Here is a 17,441-nt window from a genome sequence, read left to right on the forward strand (position 1 = left end):
GTTAAACACCGCCCCAATCCCTGTGCATCCCGGGATTGTAGTTCGGTAGCCTTGCGATCGACGTGCTGGAAACCGTTTAAGGACTATGACTCCCAGGATGCCATGCCAGGGAACCCACCCTGTTGACCTTTCCTCCAGGGCTGGGCACCGCCCCTAAGCCCAGCGCATGCTGGGATTATAGTCCGACTGTCGCGACAAAAAGGCTGGGAGTGGATCTGAGACTACAGTGCCAACACTACGGGGTAAGTTTCATCTTCTCTGAGACTACAGTTCCAACACTACGGGGAAAATTTCATCTTCTCCTCCGCCCCTCCATGTTTCCAGTGCAATTCCTCCCTGCTGTGGGGAGCCTATCTGTTCCCAAACTTCTGCGTGCGAGGAGACAGCATGGCCAGGGCAGGTGGTCTCACTTGTAATTGTGACACAGTCTCCCCACGTGCCAGTTGCACGACTGTGTGCCTGAAGTTTGATTTTTCTCTGACAAGATAGAGCCCGGGAGCTTCCGACAGCCTGCCCAGCATTGCCATAACGCTTGCTCGCGGAGAGCTGGGCGCGCCCAGACCTTTGCAGGGCCCCTCCCTCAGCCCCGACCCTTCTCCTCGCCCCTCCCCTGCCACGCCCCTTTCGACAGCTGGAAAGTCATCTACCTTTAATAACAGTCATCTTTGCAAAAAAAGAAAAAAAAAAAACTCTGAGAATAACCTATCTTCCATTCTATTTACTATTTATTTCCATAGTATCCATAAATAGTAGCAATTAGAAATCATAGCAAGTCAAGCAAAATTCCTGCCTTGACTGTTTCATAAACCACGATATGGCCTTGCTGTGGTTTTATTTGTATTTTGTTTTGTATTTATTGACCTTTTGGATATAAATATTTAGGTATTTGGATAGTTTTTGGAAGTATTCCGCTATTAGTTTTTGATTTGCTTTTGTTCCCTATTTAATTTTTTTTTTTTTTGTCTCTCCCTTCTCCTTAGACTCAATCATTCCACAGGTCTCGAGAACTCTGTTCATTTCCTTTAAACTTTTTGTACTTTTTTTTCCCCAGACTGATAATTTCTATTGCTGTGTCTTCTGTTTTAAATCTGTGGACAAACTCAAAATTTTTTTTCATTTCCTTATCTATTTTTTTTTTATATATAAGTTCATTTCTTTGCTGAAGTTCCACATCTGTTTGTTTATGAACAGAATATTTTCTTTTTTCCCCATGAACATATTCATAAAAACTGCCTTCAAATTCTTGTCTGCTGATTGCAACATCCTAGGATAGCTTCTACTGCCTGCTTTTGATATTGTGTATGGATTACATTTTCACGTTTCTTTACAAGTCTTATGGATTTTAAAATTGTGTACTAGAAACTATAAATGACAATTATAGATAGAAACTCTGGATTTTGTTGTTTTACCTTGAAGACTTTTGTTTTATAAACAGGGTTCATTGGGCTAGTGTCAAACCAATGCTTATCTCCGCTCCAGTGGGCATAGCTGAAATCTTCATTCACTTGTTAAACACATATGTCATATATGTATTATGCATAGGCGTTTTTCTAAAATAATATATTTTATTCAAGTTTCATCATCGTTATTTGTGAGAGTTGAACAAGCTACTCCACAGTTAGTGGAAGTCAGAACCTCAGTTTTATTTGATTGTAGTATTTTATATAAATGAAATTATATAGTATGTATACTTGTACATCTATTTTCTTTCTTTCCTTTTCTATCTTCTTTCTTTCCTTTTCTTCTTTCTGTCTTTCTTTATCTCTTTTCTTTCTCTTTCTTTCTTTTTCTCTTTCTTTCTTCTTTCTTTCTTTCTTTTTCCTTCCTTCTTTCTTTCTCTCTTCTTTTTTCTTTCTTTTCTGCAGGTTGGTGTGCAGTGGCATGATCTGACTGCAACCTCTGCCTACCAGGCTTAAGATATCCTTCCACTTCAGCCTGTTGAGTCACTGGGACCACAGCCTTGCACCACCATGCCCGGCTAATTGTTTTGTGTTTTTGGTAGAGACAGGGTTTCACCATGTTGCCCAAGCTGGCATGTCTACTGTCTTTTATGCAACATTACATTTGTGATATTCACCCACCATTTGCAAGCAGCTATAGTCTGTTCATTTTAGAAAGTAGTTTTTACATTTTAGTAAAATATGAAAATACATAAAATTAACCATTTTAGTATTGTTTTGTGTGTGTGCAGTTTAAAGAAATTAAATACATTCACATTGTTTTGCAACGATTGTCCACGTTCATAAGGAACTTTTTTTCAATCTTTTAAAACTGAAGATCTGTACCCAGTAAACAGCACTCCCTTCCCATTGCCCTTTGTGTAGTCCCTGGGAACTACTCTTCTACTTTGTGTTTCTATGAACTTAACTGCTCTAAATATCTCTTATGAGTGGAAACATACAATATAGCAAAAAAATCATGAGGAAGAATAATGTATACTATATAACATATGTTTATCCATTTTAAGAAAAATGCTAGCAGAGATCAGGTCATGGTGATTATAGAGAAAGGTAGGTAACAGTGAAAAGGGGATTGGGTGCATTAAATTTACGACGTGATGCCTCAAGTGCCAGAGCAGTGAGCTTTCTGCCCCACTCGCAGGGCTGGTCAATGGTGCGGCTGGGACCCTATTCGAGCAGCCTGACTTCCAGAGCCCATGCTTAGTACAAACTTCAGTGAACCATGAAAGCAATTCCAACAACAGGCACTTAAGGGCTCTGAGATTTTATCACAGCCTGTTCTTCATGGATAGCAACTTCAGAGAAGAGTGACAGCTGTGAGGTTCCAGAAGCCACACCTCAGGTCCCCCAGTTCCTCCCCAGCAGCTGGGGTCCAGCTGCAACAGGGCCTGATGCCGGCCAGGGAACCATGGCCACAGGCTGTGTGAGGCTGGCGGCAAGACAGGCTCCCCTCCTGCCCTCTGCTCATCTGCTAGGTCTTTGCCTTTTATTCTGATTGTGCTGCTCCAGGCTTGGAACCAAGCCAGAAATTCCTCTTGAGTCTGAAGATGATGATTGTTTCCAGCTATCTGGAACTGCTGCATCTCCTGGAGGACTTTAATCTTCTGGAGACAGAGGGAAAGACAGGATGCTGACAGGGCCTGGGTGAGAGACTCTGTAGGGGCCTTATAAAAGAAGAAGGGAGCAGGGCTGGTCTATGGGGTGTTTCTTTTAAGAGGCTGTCACCTCTCCTCCAATATCATGCAGCCCTAACTTGTTCTCAGAGTTGAATGTAAACAGCCCTCCCTCTAGGAACTTGTCATCAACTTCACTCCCCTGACTGCACCCTGCATTAGGATAGGTCTCCTCCTTCTCTGTGTATTACTCCCTTTCAATAAATCTTAGATGTGGAAGACGGGACCAGGGAATGTCCTGCCCAGGGTGATTTCTGATTTCCACCTCCACCCTCCCGCAAAGTGAGGACTTCAGCTACTGCTCACCTTTGTGTTTTTCTGGGTTTTGATCATATTTCTCTGGAAGACAGAAAGCCAAAGACCATCAGAAAGGTCCGCTGGTCCATGAGTAGCCTCCATTTCCTGGGATTTCCAAGCTTCACCACCAACAGAGCCACCAGGGTCAGAGAATGTGCACAAAAGAGGCCTTGCAGCTCTGCAGCTTCACTACTCAGGGAGTGGGACTGATGGCTGCTGTTCAGCCTCCATCACTCATGAGTAAAATACCCTGTTTACGGGGTGGGGAGGGCTGTGAGGCCCTTGCAAGAAATTTTGGCAAGGACTGAGATCTAGGAACTCAGTTCAAGACTCTCTTCTCCCAGACCTCAGGATCCTGGTCCCTGACCCGTCTGCTCCAGGCTCACTCACATCCACACACTCCTTCATGGCAATGTCTAGCATCACCAGGTCAGTGAGGAATGTCTCCAGAGAGGGCATGACACCTGCACCATCAGAGTGGTAGTGGTGAGGAGCACCTGCTCTCAGGTGCCCACCCAAGTCCTGTCCCCTGAAATCTTATAAACCCCTGCCTCCTGGCGCCCTCTACCTAGGTTACCCACTTGGAGTAGCTGAAAACCCTCAGCTCTCTTTTCCCAATTCTCTATGTCTTTCCATTAGCTGTCCTCTATGGCCATTAACCTCACCATAATTACCTCCTTGGTGGGATTTTAATAAGCCACAAGGTCATGTGGTCCCTGGCTCCACCTGTTTTAAAAGCCACAGGGAGCCCAGCTCTCCCAGGCCTTCCTCTGGTCTGTCTAATGAAGGTGTTTTAGGCACTGCAGCCCCAGGAGAAAAGGGCTGGAGTAGAAAGCCCCTCTGCTTTTTTGATTTGGAGGTCTCCAGCTGGGAGAAATAAGCTCTGTTCTCTGAAACCCTGGAGCCCTTCCCCACTACAGGTACATTCACCTTCTGCTGTCACAGCTTCATCTGGGCTCTCTGGGGCTCCGCTACAGGGTAGACAACTTATAGGTCTCCATCTGCTAGGATGAGGGACAAGGTCAGTGAAAATATGCTTCTTTCAGTTGTGCCTCAGCCACACTAACCTTGGACACGGATAAGTGGCCTGAGTCAGCTTGTCTAGTGCTCTGACCACCTCCAGTGAGCTCTGACTCTAGACTCCCTCCCAGGTCCAACACTCCCTGGATGTGTCATTTTGGGCATGCAGTCGGGTTTCCCTGAGCTCTTTCCTCAACTGGAAAGTGTGGTGGGAACCAACTACCTCACAAGGCCTCTTAACACCTCGGTTTCATGTGGCTGTCATGATTGCTGTCACCGTCATCCCTCTCAGGATGAGCCAGACACAAGCACCCTCAGATTCTCTTTCTCCCTGAGCCCCATGATCGCCTTGTGAGGCCTGCCCAACAGGCTCATCATTCCTACATTTTCCACATAAGAAAACAGAGGCCCAAAGGGGCAATGACATGCCAAGGACCCCGCAAGAGAGGCCAACTCCTCCCTCAACCTGGAGGGACTGTCCCAGCTGTCCTCATCCAACACCCTAGCATCACCACTGACCAGCATTGCATCTTCTAAACTCTATGAGTGACAATATTCCCAGCCAGGCCCTGTGGTGGTGGACATGGTTCTGAGAATTGGGAATCTAAGGTGGAGGAAAAGTTAAATATTTAATATGAACTCAATTGAACATGGGCACAAACAATGGTCACCAAGTCCTGGAACAGGTTGTATGAGCCCCTTGAGGTATTCATCCAGCGCTGTTTCAGAGAAACCTTTCAATCCATTCCTATACGTTAGTGATTGAAAAAACAACAGATAATTGCAAAAACAAGTCGATCTTTTGTGTTCCTTGAGCCCAGTTGTGAAGGGCACCTGTGACTGCGCCTCATGCCAAACAACTCATTACGAAAAGAGCTAGGGTTCCAGACTGTGCCGAGGTTTCATGAGACCTCTCCTTTTCTGTACATGGACAGGTGGCCGACTCTGGAGCCCAGGCTTTTGCTTCCCAATCTGGTAATGAATCCTCCATAGTCTGGTGAGTGTAAATATACATATATATATGTATATAAATGTGTATATATACATATATAGATGCATATATATGTGTATATATATAAAATATACATATAAATATACATATATATATTTTCTTTCTCTCTTTCCCATTGCAATTTGCTTATTATATTATTTGCTTATCATGTCTGCATTGCCATACACTTGGGATAAAGGCTGTTTATCCTTAAAACTATTGTGGGTGCCTTTTCTTTTCCCCTCGTGCCTTTCCCACACAGGAGCGCAGGTGATGGAATCTCGAAGTGACCTCACTTCCTTAGTTACAAACTCAAAGGAAGTTGAGAACTCTGGTAACCTGGAGCCCTCATTCTAGAGACAACCTTGTATTTACTAAGGAGAGTGTGAAGACAGCAAGATGTTCTCCTACTATGTCTTGAATTTCTGAGGCTCTCATCTCAGGAAGGCTTGAACTGAGAAACTTTTTTTTATGATGGAGACAGTGCTCATTCTGCACCACTGGCTCTTCTGGCCATTTGGAAGGGGTTACCCATGGATAACACAAGGCCATCCATGGCAGGCCTATCCAGGCCAGGCCTCACCTTTGATATCATCTCGGTAGCCACACACCCCTCCTCATCGCCACGTCTCGTGGGAAAGAAAGAGATAATGGGTCCTTTCTTGACAGGAGCAGGTTTCCATATGTTGGGAGGCTAAAATCCTGTCAAATTTACACCACAGGTTACAGCTGGCAGGAGGGGAAGGTGAGTGCTGGGGATCACCTTTGTCTGTTCAGATGTTTATTCTAAGGCTTCAAGCTGTCATCTTGTTTTCTCCCTGGCTGGAGGTCTATGCAAATGCTCCTATGTGCCTGATATGGGGAGTAGACTTTCTAACTGGAATTTCCTCTGCGGGGAAAGCCAGGATGCCATTGATGCCTCTTGGCCAGGCTTCCAGGCACTCTCTTTGCAGAACTCTATTCAGGAGATCCCTGAGGAGCTGTTTGATGAGTCCAACTACTCTATCTCATTGAACAAAAGGCAGGTGCACCATGCCAACAACCATGGCCCGTGCTAGTCTGGAGTCAAGGTGGGCACAGAGAGGTCTCCAAATGGAAAAGACCAGGGAAGCCCAGGACCATGACCCAAATGTGAGGATTCCCCAGAAACCGTTTAGGGCTTTCTCCATTAAGTACCCACAGTTCCTTCCCAGAGGAATCTGGCCTCCATTAGTCCATAATGGCAACTTAGGTGCACAGTAACCAGTCATATGCTTGCAGGAATGTCAAAAGAAACACTTCTGTGTTGTTTTTACTTTACATTAGGTTGTGAGTATCTTTGCATGTTGCTATTATTTTTATTGTTATATCTACCCACCCCAGATACTTCCTGTAGCAGGCAGCTTCATTGCCTTGCCAGACCTTCTCTAAGTCTTAGAAGTTCACACTGTTACCAGAGAGAGGTTTTACCCAAAAAGTGGGAGTTATGCAAAAGGGTCTTATGAGACTCTATACATGTGTCTCCCAGAGCCCACCTCTATAGCCTCATCAGGACAGGAGATTTGCCCTCATATGTCTTCATAAGATTCCATAAGTGGAGCCTTTCCCTCAGTAATTTAGCCTTTTAATACTGGTTGAGCCTGACATAGTAAATTCTATTTCCACTTTAGCCATGTTACAGGGAATATACTTTTTGTTTTTTTTTTTTTTTGATACGGAGTCTTGCTCTGTTGCCCAGGTTGGAGTGCAGTGGCACAGCCTCTGCTCACTGCACTCCGCCTCCTGGGTTCACACCGTTCTCCTCCTTCAGCCTCCTGAGTAGCTGGGACTACAGGCGCCTGTCGCCATGCCCAGATAATTTTTTTTCTGTGTGTGTGTGTGTTTTTTTTTTTTTTGGTAGGGACAGAGTTTCACCATGTTAGCTAGAATGGTCTCCATCTCCTGACCTCATGATCCACTCGCCTTGGCCTCCCAAAGTGCTGGGATTACAGGTGTAAGCCACCATGCCTGGCCGCTACAGGGAATATCTTATCTGTGTCCTAATAGGCTGTAACAGTTTGCTATGACTTCCGTAATACAGTACCACAGGCTGAAGTTCTTTAACGACAAAAATGGAATGTCTCACAATTCTGGAAGTTAGAAATCCAACCTCAAGCTACTGGCTGTGTGGTTTCTCTGAGGTCTCCATCCTTGGCTTGTAGATGATCATCTTCTATCTCTGTGTTCACAAGATCTTCTCTTGTGCTTTTCTGTCCTTCCTGCCTCTTCTAATAAGGGCTCCAGTCATCTGGAATTAGGATGCACCCCAATTAATTCACTTAACTACATTTGCAGAGGCTATATGTTCAAATATAGTCACGTTCTGAGGCACTAGGTGTTAGGACATGAACATATAATTTTTAGGAAGGGAATGCAATCTAGCTCACAACATTTACTAATCCCTTGTAGATTATAGTCTCCCAGGAAAATGATTACTCAGTGAAAGAGTGGGAAAGTGTAAAGTTTTAATAGGTAAAGCCGGAATATATTCCAAAAGGGTTGTGAAAGGTATACTGTAAATAGTAGTTTCTGAATTTATCTACTTTTGTGTATCCAGACCCCCTTGGATGTTAACATTCTTTTAATTTTTTTGTCAATCTGCTATCTATGTGGCAAAAAATTATGTTTCTATTTCAATTTTTCAACTGATATATTTGAGTTACCTTTCAGTTGATTTATACCTATTTGGATTTTCTGTTCCCTCAGTTAACCTGCTCAATTCCTTGGCCCTCTGAGGGGTTTCTCTCACCTTGGAGTCCCCGAGCACTGACACCTTTGTCAGGTGTGGGGTTGCTGTAGTTGTTTCTCAAGACTCCTTTTAAGGTTTTAAAAGACCCAGTTAAGTTGCTTTAAGTCAAAAGGGTTGTCTTAGGGTATCTTGTCCTGTGCCCTGTCTCTAAAATAGAAAGAAAGTGAGGCTTCCCCATGCCCTTTCCTCTATGTCAGGGACAGACATAGAGCCTCAGGTAGCTTAAAGGGAATTTCATGCAACCCTCACCGTGGAAGATTCTCATTCTTACCTGTGTTTTTCTGAGCAGCCATTTGACATCACAGAGCCTTGTTTTCTCATTTGTAGACTGAGAATGTTTTTTTGAGAATTCTCTGGGATAATGTTCTTCATAAAGATTATTAATACAAGTGGGTGCTGTTGTCTTACAGCTGATATGATATCGTGAAGGCCTTGAATGTATTCATGGTTTAATTATTCTCTACCTGCACATTAAGTTTGATATCAGAGGCCTAAAATCTTTTTCACCATAAACACCCATGTCCTCCACATGCCCAAATCTCTGAAGGATGGGGATTTCCTGATCTGAGCTCCACATTCCAGGCCTCTGGTGTTTCATGGTCTTGCCATGAAAGGTCTTGTCCCCTCCCCAAGAGGAAATGAGTCTATTCTGAACCTAGAGGTGTGAATGATGCCAATGCGCCAAACCAGGCACAACGGAGAAGCTGACAAAGTCCCTGACAGCACCTTCCAGGGTCAAACTCTCTTCTTCTTTAACATTTTTCTCAACTTTTACCAGGACTTCCCCACCACTCTATAGTTTCTGGACCAGCTGTGTAGTAGTTGAGCATATGTCTTCTCCAAGGCACAGTGGTGACTCTGCCAGCTACTAACTGTGTCTTAGGATACCAGTGCATCTTTATCAGCCTCAATTTGCAGTTGCAATTCTCTATAGAGAATTGTAAAATGAGCCTCTGTTCTGTACGAGAGACGTGCAAGGGGAGAAGAAAACACACACACAAAAAAACCTTTAAGGGTAAACAAGCCTTATCTCATGCAAATGGCAGTGCAGCTATAATAAGCAAATTGCAATGGGAAGGGGAGAAGGGAAACATATATACATATTTACGTTTACCAGACTGCAGAGGATTCATTACCAGACGGGGAAGCAATAGCCTCGACTCCAGAGTAGGTCACCCATCCGTGCACAGACAAGAAGAGGTCTTATGAACTTTCGGCGTGGCCTAGGGCCCTAGCTCTTTTTGGAATGAGTTGTTTGGCATGAGGCCCAGTCACGAGGGCTCTTCACAACTGGGCTCAAGGAACATGAAAAGGTTAACTTGTTTTTGCAATTGTCTGTTGTTTTTCAATAACATATAGGAATAGATTGAAACAGATACTTCTCCAAAACAGTGCTGGACGAATGCTTCAAGCGGCTCATGCAACCTGTTCTGGGACTTAGTGACCATTGCTTTTGTCCATGTTCAATTGAATTCAAATTGAATATTTAACTTTCCCCCACAACCTTATATGGTTTTTGTGAGAAATGAATGGCATAAAACATGAAAAGTGGATCCCTAATGCTTGGCTTTGTGGAAAGGCTGCTGGGGCATGCTCTGATTTTTCGTATTTATTATTTTTTTTCTCTTCTTTCACCCCAGAAGGTCTTTCATGTCACAATGACTCATGTCCCTCTATAATTGGACAATTATATAGAAAACAAACATGTTCTTACATTTGTAAAGGGCGTTTGAGCTTCCTGTTAGCTGAACTTTGTCCTTGAAACAGAGAGATCCTGTTATCTCTCTGAGTGTGCCCCAGGCACACTCAGACATAGCTAAAGAGGTTGTAGTTAGGGCTTATTTATTCATCACGTATATATAATGCAGTTTTCAGACATTTGGCATAATTCAGTGAAGACAGCAGATGACAGTTCCTGGGCCACAATTTACTTCAGGGAGTCAGACACTGAGAGTGGACATCATAAGCAGGTCATGTTCACGGAACGTGAGATCTGACGTTCTCATGCTCTTCTCTAGGAATGGATGCACCTGTCAGCTTCTGATCAGAATGACAGACCCAGGATCAAGCATAACATTTAAATAGATGAAGAAAACTTTTTTCCAAAAGGTAACATCGCTTTATGATAAAAATTCTCAACAAATTAGGTGAAAATAAATTCACTTCAAAGTATTAAAGGCCATGTATTACAAATGAATAGCTGGGTGGACAGATGTGCCATAAGGCAAGGGCATCCGCTTCCCTAGATACATATCCAGGGGCACAGAGAATGAGCAGTTCCAGGGTTGTGCTTCACCTGAGGTCCTCTCCAGGTCGGTTTCAAGAGGACAGGACTGCGGTTCTGCATCCACCTCTGTGGAGAGCTGGAAGTAAAACGAGCTATGCCCCACCTCAGCCCGATGTAGACAATGGCTACAGAAAAGACTGTTTTCTTCCTCATAAATAGGGGTGCTCGAAGTGGGTAACCTCGATTGTTTCACATACTCATAAGTGTCTGCCAGCCTTGGTTCTTCATTGGTGAACTAAGACTCTTTGCTCTGAGACTCTGCAAAAATGCTTCTACTCCCTGAGGCCCTTCAAATCACGCAGAGGCATGGCCACTCCAGAGGGATTTTGGGTAGATAAAGATGGGATAGAGCTAAACGTGCCACAGCACTGGACCCTGACTCTGAAGTCACGGGAAAATGCCAGTTCCTGTTGGGTTTTCGAGCTCCTCATTTGAAAGTCGTTTTAAATAATTTCCCTGGATAAGGGGAGGGTGCCTCATGAGTAAATAGCACACCCCAAATGGTGGAGGCAAAGAGAGGGCAATGGAGGATTCCAAGGTCACTCATTGTACTTGGAGCCTTCTGATCCTGCTCCTTTGTCCCCTGGAACTCTAAAGAGTCAGTGTCTTGAGGACGCAAAAAAATGGTACCTGATTTTTTTCCATAATGTTCCTGCATGGGGCTGCAGTGTTAGTGATGGCCTTGAGGTGGTTACAGCCTGCTGTGTTTCTGGTGCCTATTGAGATTTGCCGGAGCAGCTGGAGCAAGTAAGAGTCACACACCTCATGTTATTATCGACAGTTTCCACATTGCCCACTTAGCCAATCTCTTTTCCCTTGCACTCACCCTTTGCCAGCTACCTTGGTGGGCCCAACATGTAGCACAGAAAATGATTACATCATGGCTGCATGCCCCTCTGAGGACAGAACAGTCTGAAGACAGCTCGACAAAAGCACTAAAGCAAGTATATATAAAAGAAAAGAGCAAGGACTATCATATAAAGTAGAATGTTGAGAAGAGCTGCAAAGTCATTGCATGTGGGTACCCAAAGGCCTCACTGAGGTGATCTTTAATCCATGATGAGAATGACAACAGGGAGGCATCTCTGCACAAGAATGTGTCAGCGAGAAGCCACCCTTGGTGAAGAGTCTTACAGGTGTGAGTTTGGCAGAGATTAGAAAGGGACCAATATGGTACAGACAGCCTGAGGAAGAGATAAGCAGAGGCATGGAGAATCCTGGGGCTCGGGAGATGAGGCTAGATATCTGCTCCTTCTGACAACATGGCCCTAAAACTTAGCACCTTTCAATAGTATATACTATATCACAATTTGTGTGGACCAGAATCTGGACACAGTTTAGTTAGCTGCCTCTGCCTTCACGTCCCTTATGAGATTGCGGAAGTGATCTCAACTGAAGGTGGACCAGGAAAGCATCAGACTTTAAGCTCATGCTTGTGAAAATTGGCAGGGTTAAGTGTAGACTGAGAGCATGACCTTACTTCTGTCTACTGGCCTGAGCACTCTCTCCGTTCTTTGTTATGTGCGTCTGTACATAGAGCATCTCATAGCATTGGAGCTTGCTTCCTCTGTTCGAGGAATACAATTGAGAGACAGAATTAGGCAAACAGGTTCACACAAAAAGAGACAGAAAGAAAGGGAAAGACTGAGGAAGCAAATAGGAAAAACCCAGTAGGAGGAATAATGACAGCTTTAAAAAAAATCTTGAGAGTTACAATAATTTGTATTAAAATTGTAACCCCCCGTGTAATGCTATAAGGAGATAGGTTGTAATTAACTCCTGAGGTTGAGGCCATGATGATTGAGATTATTGGCTTTATACAAGAAACCCCAGGGGGATGTCTGTCTCCTACCAAATGAGAATAAAACTTGATGTGTGCAGTCTGAAATTCAGAAGAGTCATCACCAGAGCTCAACCATGCTAATACCCTGATCTCAAGTTTCTAACCCCTAGGAGTGTGAGAAATTAAATCCTGTTGTCTATAAGCTGTCTAGTTCATGGTTCTTTGGTATAGCAGCCTGAACTAATACAAAAGTCATACACTATTGTGTATTCCATTCGACAAAAGCTGAATTTGTGCCTCCAAACTATCAAAAAAAAAAAAAAAAAGACTTTAAAAATTGGATATTTAGAATGAAAGATAAGAAACAGCTTGTTGAAACACTTACGTTTCCTCTGCTTATAAGATTTTTAAAAATTGGCTGGAATTTGTTGGAACCAATATGGTCAACTGAAGTCCATGGAGAATGAGTTTGCTGATGTTAGAGCCCAAATTTCCACTGCATGTTTCATACTAACTCTCCCTGAATATTCATGTGACCTGTGAGGAAGCAAGAGGAGATGACTGTGCATGTCTCATGACTTTCCATATTACTACTTTTCTTCCAGCAATCCCCTCCTAATCCAGAGCCCACTTCTTAAGCTTTTTTTAATCAACACTGTCAAATTGTTCATTGTTGGTATATGGAAATGCAGTTTTTGTTTCTGTTTTGTAAAAATAATTATTTTATCTCTCAAATCTAGATTACCAATTCATTCAGAATAAATATGCTGTATATATTGGTAGTCATTTAACTTTTTCCAATAAGCTATCCAATTTCAATGTGTCTAAATGTGTAAAAATGTTGAATTGTGTTAGATTTTCCCTGACTCTCACCTGTCATTTATCAGTCAGAATTACATTGCTGCACACATAGAACTTTCATTTCTGGGGCCGGGCCTGGTGGCTCATGCCTACATTCCTAGCACTTTGTGAGGCTAAGGCAGGTGGACCACCTGAGATCAGGAGTTCGAGACCAGCCTGGTCAACATGGGAAAACCCCACCTCTACTAAAAATACAAAAATAAGCTGAGTGTGGTCGTGGGAGCCTGTATTCCCAGCTACTTTGGAGGCTGACACAGGAGAATCACTTGAACAATCCCACAACAAAAAACAACGAAAGTTAGTCTTCATGTCAAAAGTCTTCAATGGATTTTTTTTATCACAGGATTGCTTAGTGCAACATTTAATGGAATAGATGCATGCTACTGAGATGTAGTTCTCCAAGATTCTCTTAGAGTTTGTTGTTTTGTTGTGTCTTATATCAAATATCTGTCCTGTTCCAGGCTATTTTTGAAAGATTTTTGTACACAAATAACCTGGAAAAGGGGTACTAGTTTTTCTCTTCAGGTGAATGGCAGATAATTACTCAATCAATATAATAAAGACAATTTTTCTCTGTGAGGCAAAGGTTGGACAGGTTTGCATGTAACCTACTTTAAAAAGATTGAGGTTTCTTAGTCTTGAGTCTGCTCAGCTGTGGCACAAATCTTCCCTGTGTGCAATGTCCATCTGAGCCTTTTGAAATCCCTCTAAAAAATGTAATATGGACAAGGACAACTAATACAAACATGAGGCTTTTGCCTCCAGGTAGGCAGTAAATAGTAGGTATTTTTTTCACACTTCAGTGTCTCATGCCTTCTACCAGCATCCATGAAAATGGAAGGTTAATAGGTTGGTTTACAAATGGGATAAAATCTTAGATCCTTCACAATTCTTTAATTTTGGAGATGAGAATGGGATGCTGAGATAAACACAACTTTCTGAAAGGGGAAGAGGCACAAATACTTGAAGAGCTTGCAAGGGATATGAGAAGTTCCCCTAGGACCAACAGCAAATTCTCTCAGTCAAGTGGTAAGTTTGGTGAAACAATGGATCAAGACTCTGCTGTCTGCTAATGAGGCTGATCCTTGAGAAGATTATAATAATGAGCCTGAGAGTTTTGCATGTTCTTTTTTCTCCTGCTGGAAAGATCAAGGAGTTCTTAAAGCTAATGTTGAGGCTTGGATGAGTCCAAAACACGAGAAGTTCATGTGGTTCAGCTGTGAGCAGATAAAAGGCTACTAAAAGGCTACATTAAACAGGTCTTGTAAGTCTCTCCTTTACCCACATGAAGGAACCCACTCCCTCTGCACTTCTAATTTTTTTTTCCTTTGTCTATAGCTAACTTCAGCAACTTTAAGTATTAAACTACATAAGATTGGAGATTTGGATGGGGGAACACAAATGTATATAGCTCTGGTTAAATAGTTTTGGGGACGTTCTGGGAGAATTTTCTGCACCCAGAAACGTTGTCCAAGGGGAATCATGAGAAAATGGGCGACCCCGTGTGCCTTCGTCCCCTCCCACTTCCTCGCCCACCCCTCCATCAGGGATCCCATGTATTCCAGGATGACACGTGTTTTGGTTGTCTTTGGGCGACACCTAGCGGCGACCATTATTGAAAATGTAAGCCGTACAGAACAGAAAAAGCTCTGGTCGTCTGCGCACAGCTCACTCACTGCAACGTCGAATTCTGGGGTTAAGCAGTCCTCCTGTCTCAAGTTCCTGAGTAGCTGAGAATATAGGCATGTGCCACACTGCTGGGCAATATTTTTAAGTAGTGGTAATCTCTCTCGATGTGTTGCCCAGGTTAGTCTCAAACTCCTGACCTCCATCCTCCCCACTTTGGTCTCCAGAAGTCCTGGGATTACAGGCATGAGCCACTCTGCTCACTCCTATAATTTGATGTTTTCAACAATACTATGTAATGAAATGCATCAATAAGACATTTTGCAAAAGAAAAGTGACTATCACGATATAAACTTGTATACTTATCATGTGCTCACATGAATGCATGTGCGTGTCTGTTTGAATGTTTTCTGAGAACTGATACTCTTTTCCCCAGGGACACTGGTTGAAGAGCTGTGAGGACTGTCTGGGTGGGTGTCCTGGGCCCGGAAACGTAATCCAAGAGAGATCAGAAGACCGGCGACCCCGTGTGCCTCCATCTCCTTCTCCTTCCTCGACAACCCCTAAACCAGGGACCCCACCCATTCCAGGCTGGCTTGTCGTTTGTTTGCCATTTGGTGTCACCTAGTGGTCACTGTTATTGAAAATGGAGGCATCACTCCCAAACTGGCCACCTGTGCACAGTCAGGGAAAACTGGTTTCTCTCGGGCCCCACCCTGACCTCAGGGGCACTCCTTCCCTCCCTCCCCCCATGCCTTTTTGCATAGGAAACCTCCACCCTGGCTGGGCCTCATTGCTTATTTATTTATTTATTTATTTATTTATTTATTTATTTAGAGACAGAGACATTTTCGCTCTTGCAGTCCAGGTTGAAGTGCAATGGAGCCAACTCGGCTCACTGCAACCTCTCCATCTCAGATTCAAGCCATTCTCCTGCCTCAGCCTCCCCAGTAGCTAGTATCACAGGCACCCGCCACTACGCCCAGCCAATTTTTGTATCTTTAGTAGAGACGTGGTTTCCCCATGTTGGCCAGTCTGGTCTCGAAGTCTTGATCTCAGGTGATCCAGCCACCTCAGCCTCCTAATGTGTTGGGATTACAGGCGTGAGCCAGGGTGCCTGGCCTATCATTTGTTTTTCTTTCTTCCTTTTTTTTTTTTTTTTTAATAAGCATGAACAGTTCTACCTGGGTTTTAAAAATTGTGTGAAAGAAAAATATATCTTGGGGCTTCCAAATCACTAAAGTAAAGGCAAAAGTCAAGCTGGCAACTGTTTAGGGCCTGCCTGCCATTCTATTTCAAAGTCACTCCTCTGCTTTTTCCTTTTTTTTTTTCTTCTTTCTTTTATGAGATAGAGTCTCACTCAGACTCTCACGCTGGAGCCCAGTGGAACGATCTCGGCTTACTGCAACATCAGCCTCCTGGTTTCAAGCGATAAATGCATATTTGATTGCCTCCTTTGGAGAGGCTAATTAGAAACTCCAAAGAATGCAACCATTTGTCTCTTAACTACCTGTGACCAGGAAGTCCCCTCCTCGCTTTAAGTCTTCCCGCCTTTGTTAAGTTGTCCCGCCTTTGCAGACCGAACCAATGTTCATCTTGCATACGTTGATTGATGTCCCATGTCTCCCTAGAATGTATAAAATGATAATATTCTTTGATTACCTTAGGCACATGTCCTCAGAACCTCCTGAGGCTGTGTCACGGGTGTGCGTCCTGAACCTTGGTTAAATAAACTTTCTAAATTAACTGAGACCTGTCTCAAGTTTTCAGGGTTCACAACGGAAAGTGCATTATAGCTCCACCGTAGACTTATCATTAAGAAAAACTATCCTAAATCTCTGTAGATGCAAAGAAACCAGCTGCATGTAAACTGTAAGAAACTAAATGGCACTTACTACAAGTAAATGAATAAATGCTGAGAAAAAAATCATGAACCGCTCACCTTTCAAAGAAGCAATCATACTATGAATTCTGTGTAATTTCCAGAGCCAGTTTGTTTCATAAGCTGTCCCCACCAAACTTGGAAACTATTATGCCGAGCTAATTTTTGTATTTTCATAGAGACAGGGTTTAACCATGTTGGCTACGCTGGACTCGAACTCCTGACAACAGGTGATCCGTTGGCCTCAGCCTCTCAATGTGCCGGGACTACAGGCTTGAGCCACTGAAGCTAGCGAGTTCTCTTTCTTTTGTGAAGGGCAAGGCAAAGTGGAATGGATTCACCTAAAAGCGGAGTGCATGTCCTGGAAAGCATCATGGTTAGACCCATGTGGACAGGTTAGTTTTACTGCGTGTGTTCTCCATGTGTTGTTGCCCATGTGTTGCTACCATGGTAATCCTGCTCAGTATGAGAGGAACCAAAGGTTCAGACATCTGGCGTACGTGTTTGGCTGAGGAGCCAATGGTGTGAAGCTACCATCTATGGGATTATGACTGACCGCCTCTAAGTCAGAATCCTGCCCAGAAGAAAGGATGCAGCAGCGCTGACAAGACTCGGTTGACCTCAGATTGACGGTGCCCCGCCTTTCCCACTGGCCAGATGCTCCGCCCCGCTGCGCGCCAAGACCTGGCTCCGGTGCAGAGAGCTCCTTGTCCTAAAAAATGGCGTGTGGCCAGAAAGGGGTTTGCTTCCTGGCCCATCACATAACACATTTATGTGGAATCTGATACTAAACC

The 17,441-nt window shown here is 43.7% G+C and overlaps 1 long non-coding RNA gene across 1 annotated transcript; it reads left to right on the plus strand.

Moving 5' to 3' along the window:
* Positions 1 to 126: 126 nt before the first annotated feature.
* Positions 127 to 16,798, plus strand: LOC129395605 (uncharacterized). The gene is made up of 3 exons (XR_008622948.2): positions 127 to 242; positions 10,227 to 10,317; positions 15,202 to 16,798. It is a non-coding gene; the product is annotated as an uncharacterized LOC129395605 (long non-coding RNA).
* Positions 16,799 to 17,441: the final 643 nt, after the last annotated feature.

The sequence above is a fragment of the Pan paniscus genome, chromosome Y, assembly GCF_029289425.2.
Source record: "Pan paniscus chromosome Y, NHGRI_mPanPan1-v2.0_pri, whole genome shotgun sequence".
NCBI lineage: Eukaryota > Metazoa > Chordata > Mammalia > Primates > Hominidae > Pan > Pan paniscus.